This window comes from Solanum pennellii, chromosome 7 (assembly GCF_001406875.1).
Source record: "Solanum pennellii chromosome 7, SPENNV200".
NCBI classification, from domain to species: Eukaryota; Viridiplantae; Streptophyta; class Magnoliopsida; order Solanales; family Solanaceae; genus Solanum; species Solanum pennellii.
In genome coordinates, this window is record NC_028643.1 from 51,200,497 (window position 1) to 51,210,309 (window position 9,813).

Consider the following 9,813-nt stretch of genomic DNA (forward strand, 5'->3'; position numbering starts at 1 on the left):
GGGGGGGGGGGGGGTGATTACATATGACTTACCACAGATCCAACATACCAAGGAAATAAGTTTAGATAGGAAGGTATGGAAGTGAAGTATTACAAGGTAGAAAATTAGTAGGTTGTCGTGTGTTGTCGCACTTTATGTGGGAGAGTAAGGGGGAGAGCCTGCTCCTTTTCCTCTTCCCATCATTGCAGTAGTATTTAGTAATTATGTAGTTTCCTATTCATCTATGTGTCACACTATTTGTTGTTTTATTTTATTTCTGCCGTGCTATTTGGTTGTCATATATTTCTTGCTCTCTTACTTTGATAACATTCCTTTTGAGCAGAGGGTCTATTGGAAACAATAGGTAGTACAGAAACAACAGATAGTAATAGAAACAAGACTATGAAAAAATATTATTGGTGACAAACATTAGAGAATTAAACATCAAATTTTGTTGAGTAAAAAAAAAACCAAAATAAAGTTGAGAGCATAGCTTGTTATATTAAATAATAAAAATCTATTGTACCTATCGAGTACATGAATGTGTATCTTAATGAAGTCTTTGCTGAGTATTTGTTATTAGGATAACACATAGCCGCACCCCCTTAAACTTCTCAGGATGAACTAAGTCATGTTTCAATTGAACACCTCATGTCACAACCTGAGAGCACACCCAAGTCATGATACTGTGTACTTGACCTCTCAAAGGTCTTTCACAAGCCTCTTAGATTTCATTCATTACACAGGTATGAAAAGTAGTGGCGGACATATGAGGACGTACCAAGAGACTTGAGAGAACTCTACTTCCCAAGATTCAACTTAGAAATCTTCACTTCCTTCCACCTACACTTTTTAGAAATAGAGAAGAATATGGAGTTAGTACAAATAATTTACTAAGCATGACAATATGCAACAACATGCTTTAAAAAGAAAATTTTAGTTGAAACATACTTTTCATCCTCTTTTGGAGAAACTTCATCAATCAAGCGTACGAGACATCATATAAGTCATCATTAGCATAGAAGGTAATACTTTCATAATTCTCAACGTATAGCCACATTCATCAAGTCATCATTAATCACTTAAACCCTCTATCCAAAGTTATCCTAACAATCACCTAGGTAAGACATGAAGAAACCGCTCACACAACCTCTTTAATACACACCTAGTTGATCCTTAAGATTACCAAGGATAAATATACTTCATCACAACTAAACAAGTCAACATCCATTACTTAGAGGAAACATTCATGCATTTAAGAACTTAAGATAGAGGCCATCCTCTAAGACAACCCCCAAGTTACACTAGTGCAATGTGAATGTAGCATCCCATTCCACTATTCCCACTTAATACACTTTAGGAATCCCCCTAGACTAGGAACATCACACTTAATCAATTGTATAGCCTTCATAAACATTAGACATAAGATCTACATGCTTCATTAATATTAGATAGTAACCCGTTCATTCATTTTCATTACAAGAACACACCAAGACTCCCTCCAAATGTCTACTGGTGCAATGCATAGATGACATCCCATTCCACCACCTACCCTAAGTAGTTTACCCTTACGAAGAACTAGCTCATTACATTTATTTGTGGAGTCTAGCTTCAACCGACATAGACAATGAGAACTTGACATGGAATCTTTGTATTAATCCATACCGAATGAGGGATCCCCACTTGCCTAAGGTAGGGTCATTCATTTAGCCTTTAGATGGATCTCCAATAAATAGTCATATGAGGGCGCTTAGTTAAGGGATGTGGTGATTTCTTCTAACTACTACATCTGAACTCACAAAGAGTACTCATCTCAAGAGGTACATTGGATACACCATATCTACTTACGACGAAATATCCAACCCTTCTTCAAATTCCCCTAGTGTTTAGCATAAGTCCCCATGGGGTTTTAGATATTCATAACATTCAGTAGCTATAGGTTAATAGATTTGTACAAAGTACTAAATCTCAACTTACGATGAGTACTAATTTCTAAGGATTACTTTTTAATACTACATCTCTACTCCCGAAGAGTATCCAACGCCAAACCTATCATTCATTCTCTGGAAAGCTATTAGGAATAGTGAGGTTGATAGTATACACTACATCTCAACTCACGAATAGTGTCTACCCCGAATCCCCCCTTTTCATTCATTATAGTTCTATTGAGAAAAACCCTCAATAGACTCCCATTCTTTACCTTTTCATTAGCTCCACTCATTCATTCATTGTGTGTGTCAGTACATTTGAGAAAAACCTTCCCGATAATCACCATCATTCATAACATTATCTACAGAATCATGATCATACTACATTTATCATAATTCACACAAAATCACACTTCACATTTGCATCATACTTCAATTAGACATAGTATCTTCAAGAGACACATTCATAACTTCATAAGACAATCTCTATACATATACTACATAAGTTCACTTTACTTCACATTCAATTCCTTCAAGGCCATAATCACAATTCACATATACCGACACCATAAGTGGATCATACCACTCAAGATCAGCTCAATAAGACTAGTTAAGATCAAGTTACCCTTCATCCAAGCCTTGATCACCTTTACTCATATCTCTAAAAAATTGTCATAATTAGGCATAATTCACAGTAGATAATCATAATACATCATAGAATAAACATAATTCCAACATTATCTAATCACAATCATCTAAACCACTTCATAAGACAAAATTAGAGAACTAGGATGATCATGGGTTCAAAGAATTTTTTATCATAAATTCATCAATTAATATTGAAAAAATCATAATTCATAGATTAAATCATTTTCATGCAAGAGCACATGCTTAGAATTCGAAATAGAAGAATTTAGGATTTTGAAACCTTTTGAAAAAGCCTTTGGATTGGCTCCTTGAATGAGAGAAGAATCAAGGATGAATTATCATACCTTCATAAAATAAAAACCATGAAATTTTATGAAGAACCGACTGAAAATCTTCAATCCTAGCTCCAGCTTGAGTTCAAGCTCCGATGGAGTCTTGAGAGAGTTTTTCTTGTGAGGGAGATTTTGATTCATAAAAGGGAAGTCCAAAAATTAGGTTTAAGTGTATAAAGTAACTAATAATATCTAAAAACACCTAAATAACCTTCTACTAGTTAATTAGTACGTGGGGTGAATTTTCTAATTCACACCTCGCTTGGCCGAGACCTGCAAGAAAATTGCACGCCAAACGATGGCCACCAAATGATGGGGCGTCGATGGAACCACGATCCATCCTTCTAGGCGTGGTTTTTGTCAGAGACTCATATCTTGGGGGATAATCTCCCATGACTAACTGTGTAGCTACTCCCCCATTTGACAGGGCATCAACCAGTCTATTGGGCGTAGACTTGGACATCGATTGTGATTGCTTTTGGCAGCTTCAAGGCCAATGTATGGGTCCTCGTCAAGGACCCTTAGGGTGGTCCTTTGGGAGTCGTACCTGGAAGTTTATTCCTTAAACATTCTCATATAGATTCAGGTTCCCTTCCACTCATTTTAGACACCAAACAACAAATAAAACATGCAAAGACACACTAGCACACACAAGACTAGTTTCCGAATGTTTTGGTCGTTCTTTGACATTCTACTTCTAACCTCTTCAACACTTCCCCCTAAGCTATTCTTCATCATTTTAACATACTATTAACTACTTACTAACTCTTTAAGCATATGAGTGGCTCTAGTTTAACCTAGTTCATTTTGAGGGTTGTTACACCTCAAACACTAATAAAGTGTTCCAATATTATACACTTTCTATTCAAATTTTGTAAAAACATTTCGGCATGTTTTCATTGGTCAATTACATTGTTAAGTTAACAATATAAGATATGTTCTCCTTTAATGATATGCATCAAGCTTAAGATGAAAACATCTTATGTTTTTGCAGCTTATTAAGGACAATGCATAAAATTAAAGGAGATTATATATATTTTATGTGGTTAACTTAACTACCGTAAAGACATGGGAACACACACAAAAAAGAGTTTCAATATTTAAATCGATAGTGTCTAATTGAAATACTTAATAGAAGTCGCACTGTTCAATTAGAACAATGGTTAGTTCGAGTGTCTAAATGAAATTGCATGGCAAGTTTAAGGGGCCTAATATGAATACAATTTTGTTTTAAAATATCTTGAAATGCATGCCATACTGGTCCATAAACTAGTAGAAGTGTATATCTTAATGTAGTCTTTGTTAAGTCTTATGTTTAGAATATCTTAAGATTTCAGGCTGCTCAGTTCTTGTATGGAATGGTCAATTGATATCATTGGCATCAAGGGTGGAGCTACAACCATCGGAAGATGGTCAATTGACCCTCATTCATCGGAAGATTATACTCTATATGATACAATTTTGAACACACAATTTATTTTTCCACTGGTTAGGATATTAGAGTTGACATATACTGAATATATTGCAAAGAGCAGAATCATTTCTTTTTGGGAATATTAATACACCGCGAAATGGACACTAAGGTTAGTTTCCATAGGAAGAAGCGGCGAGCTCATTCATTCATTCTAACAACTTATTGTCCTATTTTCTCTAGATGTAGTTTATATAATGATAATGACCGAGACTCAGTGAGTTATAGATGGACGAAATCAGTGACCTATAACTAAAGGTGCACTAATTTTGGTAATATGGACGACCATTAGTGCTCGACTTAAAGAATAGACAATATATTTTGGGCCTTTTCTCAGCTTTCCTCACTGGAACAACAAAACTTCTGGTAGTTAACTCAAATTATCTATAGATGAAACTTAAACAAAACCATAATGGTTTTTTATCGGATCCCATTTTACAATGTGACCGGCGGATGCTAAACCTATTCCCTTTCCCAAACATATACTACTCAGTGATATACAAAATCCAAACCGGCAAATCAGTAGAACATTTCAAAAAAATTAGAATATATGTTCTAAGTATGATGAAGCAACGTGTTTGATGTTGGACATAATTTCCAGCTCTGATCAATTGTATCTTTTTGCTATCTGAAGTCCCTACATAGATGATGTACTTATCAGTCTGATACTCATAACGAACATTGGGCCTTATGATTACATTCTTTCCATAAATCTTGTATTAAGAGCTGGGCCTACTTTACAAGTTATTGCACGAAGTGATGGGAGTTGGGGCGGGTTAGGTAGGTCAGGACAGGGTAAAGCAAGTCTTGACACGCCCTGCCCTAGCCCGTTTAGTTTTTCTTGAAAATTAGCCCTGTCCTACCACTCCCTATAAAGACCCGACATGCTCAAACAAAATCAAATATCTAAAATAGAGTTATATGCCTAAATTAAAAAACATTATACAAGTTAGTTTGAGTAGAAATGTTGATAAAAGGATAATCCCACAAGGAAATAAAAGGGATGGGACTTACATAGCAATTTCTATAGACGCACTATTCCATTTTCTTCATTTTCACCTTAATTGTGGTTTTTATTACATAACTCGCTATATATGCCTCAAATTTCTTTGTCAAGTTTTGTTAAACTACCCAAAATTGGTTGATCAGATATGGTATGGATCCCACATTGACACACATGTAGTGTCTACAAGAGTGCGACAACGAAAGTTAAGAGTTTGATCAACTTAGATAACCTCCACTCAAATAGTGAGATTGTAATATCCAAGAGCAATGAAGACCAGATGAACTTATTTGAATTGCTGATAATCACCATTATTTTGGTAAGTTTCATCTATAACTAACTTAGATTGATATAAGTCTCATACAAGATTAAAGACTAAGGGGTCTTTTAATATGTGGGATGAGATAGACGAGGATGTACGTCGGACTTTACATTGCTAAAAGAAGTCCCCTCCAACAAGAAATTTCATCACATACTTGTTGGAAAACATAAATGCACAACGAAAGTATATCAAGAACTTTATTACCTACATGAATAATAGATAACCAATACCGTTTATACTAGAACATATCATCATGCTATAACACTTAAACTTGTTCAAATTTAATTTGATAGATACCTTTTGAAGCATGAGCAGATGCCTTCGAAAATTTTCAAGTCAGATGTACCTTCAAGTGAATCTACAAATAGACAATAGCTATGACCTTCTACAGTGATCCCAAGTTCACATCTGAATTCTCTCAATACTTGGGTGGGAAAACATCAAATAGAAAACTAATCAATCTATCTAGGGTTAGAGAATCCCTAATTATAGAGATTTCTTCTCGGTCCAAAGAGGAGAACGAAAATCACATGTTATTTTTCTTCCACTAGAAAATTACACGCTTGTTTTCTTTTTATAAGAAAAATTGCGCTCGTCTCCCTTTTTTCCTTTAGAAATATGATTCTGAGTTCTAGCTAAATATGGGCACTAGAGGGATCACAAAGTTAATTATTGAGGCTTCCTATTATGGAAATAATTCTAAATAATTATTTTGAATTATTCTTATCATAATAAATTATAAATTATTAAACTAGAAATTCGTAATTGCACTCCTCTATTTATATTTTGTTATTCCCATTAAACACTTATGTAATTCCCCATGATAAAATTTCAGATACTAATCAATGAATTAAATTACTCACGAATTTAACTTAGTGATTAATTTTCTTTAGAGCACTACTTAACTTATTTCATGTGTAGGATTCATAAATCCACTTGGAAGGTTTGACATGATGAAAACTTATAAGTTTATCAAAAATTCATATCAAACAGTATCTATGACGAGAAATGAATTTCATCAACTAACTTATTATTTCACCAATATATGTTATTATCATCCAACTTACCATGCATATTGACCCATCTCAGAATCTTACCTTTTAATTAATCACAACGATAATTAATACATGCAGATCATAAAGTTATATCAGAATAAAAATTTAAGTACATTTAATAGTTTAGAGAATATGTTTTTGTCAGTTAGTCTAAAACAACTATCTCTACTTGGTCCCGTTGAATATATACAAATACACTAGCATAAGAAGCTGGAACTATACCATTTCCATAATACATATAAATTATATATAATCTTGTGCTACAATTGTACCGAAGACACGTACAATTTCAATCCTAGATTTTGAACAAAAAACTTTATACGTATAAGAACCGATGCTTTAATCTTCTATGTATAAGCTAAAACTCTACGCATTAAATCATCTACTATATAAGTAAATATACACCATACACGAATATATGATCTATTAAAACTGGACAATTATTTATTCTATAATAAATACTATATATCAACATATGGTTAATAGTATATATCCCAAAAATCTCCCACTTAGACTTTAACCATCACTATTACTAAAATGTACTATATCTAAATGCATGTTAATAGTATATACCCTATCAATCTCCCACTTAGATATTATTTAATATTAAAAACTGTTAGAATACTATGTTTATGCCTACGATAAATAGTACATACCCTAACCATCTCCCACTTAGACTTTTAACTGCATATTTACAACGTTTACATGCATTTCTTTATTTCTTATAAAAAACCTTAGGTTGTTAACCCATGCAATTTTGTCTAGTAGTGCTTCGTTGTAACAATTCAATGTTGTAATAGATCTTGAGAGATCTTCTAATGAAACATTCCATGAGTGTATTTCTTTCAGAAATCAATCATAAAATTTATCTCAAGCATACAAAATAATTGAATTTTCGCTACGATTCTCCCACTACGACTAAGCACTACTACATCATCACACTTTCATGATCATGAGTCTTAATATTTTCATTAAAATCTTTTGATATTGAAATATTAACAACTTCTCATGTAGTGTCATTAAAGTTTCTCAATATTACTTGCATTACTTAAAGTTGTAGTTTTCTTATGTCAGGTAACATTTCTTCTACTACTTAAATGCAATGAAACGTCATTTTTGACATGCCGATTAGTTCTTTTTATGAGTCTGGATTTTTAGTTGACTTATTTGTTATTTATATATTTAATTCCTATAAAACTAGTTTACTTCTAGGTATATGATTTACTAAATGATGCTAATCTAGAAATCAGATTCTTGTGTTAACAATTGCCTTATTTTCTTTACGATACTATAATAAACCTTCTTTCATTCCTTAGGATATCCAATTAACACACATTCATATCTTAAGTTCCATTTTCTTATTCTCTCACTGAGCACATGTGGCGGACAATCATATATCTTAACATGTCACATGTTAGACTTATGTCAAATTCAACTAGTTCTATAGTTGTTCAAGGTGCTGATTTAAAAAATGAATTCATAATGTGATATGTAGTTATCAGAACCTATCCCAAAAGGAACAAAATAACAAATAATAAGTCAACTATTTATCTTATCATCTTCATAAGAGTCTACCTATTTTTATCATTTAGCCCAATCTATTTTAGAGTGTCTGGTGTAGACAATTGAAATGCAATTATTTTATAAGATAAGTGACTTATGAGCTCTGCAGAAAGGTTACGTCACTACAATCAAACTACATGACTTTATACATTTTTCATGATGCTATTTTCATGTGTGTTAAATATTTTGAGTTTATCAAGACATTTAGACTTACAAAATATCAAAAATATATTCATATCATGAGTAACCTTCTTGAAAACTCAAATTCACTTCTTGCACAAATACTCATTTAATACATAATTCAGAATAGATTAATTATAACTTATCACTACTTCTCTTTTTTCATTTAAGAGAAAGATCTCTTAGTGATTTTTCAAAGCTTTTGGCCAAAATCATCCTTAAATTATAGCTCAAACTTAAGTTACATCCTTAAAGTATCATTCTTAACAAAAAACATCCTTCAAGTATTTAAAAGTGAATAATTTTCATCCTTCTACTTGAATTTATTAGAAAACTAACAAATCCCACGAAAATCAAATTATTCATTCGTAACTATTATTCTTAGACATGTCAAAAAATACTAATTGTGAACTTTTTTGGTAATTGAGTTTAGCATTATGCAAAATCTTTTAATTTGACATCTTTTGTTTTCCATGTAATTTGATATTAAAATTATTATTAATTGTAATATTTTTTTAATTAATTGAAATATGTTTCTTCTCTACTGAATATTCTAGAAGCGACGTCTGTTGGAGACTTTCGCTTCTAATAATGTAGAATGAAACTCAAATGCGAGACATACTGAATATTTTGATCACTTCAATATCAGATTGGCCAAAAAAATTATTGATCTAAATACAATTTGGCTATGGAAAAGGTAAGATAATTAAGCTCCACCTTCTTTCCGTTACTAAATGAGAAAAAGAGCCGATCATATATCCTCACACCTTCCACACATTTTATGTTTCGGTAAGCATAAAATGTTTAATATGTTATTTTTTAATATGTTTTTTTTCAGGAACTTCAAAGTAATGAAATTATGCAAGAAATCTTTGTTGATGGTCACATGAACTGCTCATGTTTTTGTACTATTCCTTAGCTTTTTGACGATATCTAACAGAAGGATGAAAATTGTTCACTTTTAAATATTTGAAGGATGTTTTCTGCTAAAAATGATACATTAAGGATGTAGTCTAATTTTGTGGTATAGTTTAGATATGTTTTTGGCCAAAAATTCCATTTTTCATTCTAAACAAAAACTCAAATGTTGGTAGTGACTTCACTTTCAATGAACCGTAATGTTCATCAATTTACAAACCTCTAATCTATTTAGAATAAATAACTTAAACACTAATGTACATATAAATTTCATTCAAATTAATAGGTATTTTTCCTTATGAGACAAATTAATAATAGTTCAATTCATGAGAGATAATACTAAAAAAATCATGCATCAATATACCACATGAAATAAAATAATCATCATTTTTCTAGTTAGAAACTGAAAATAAT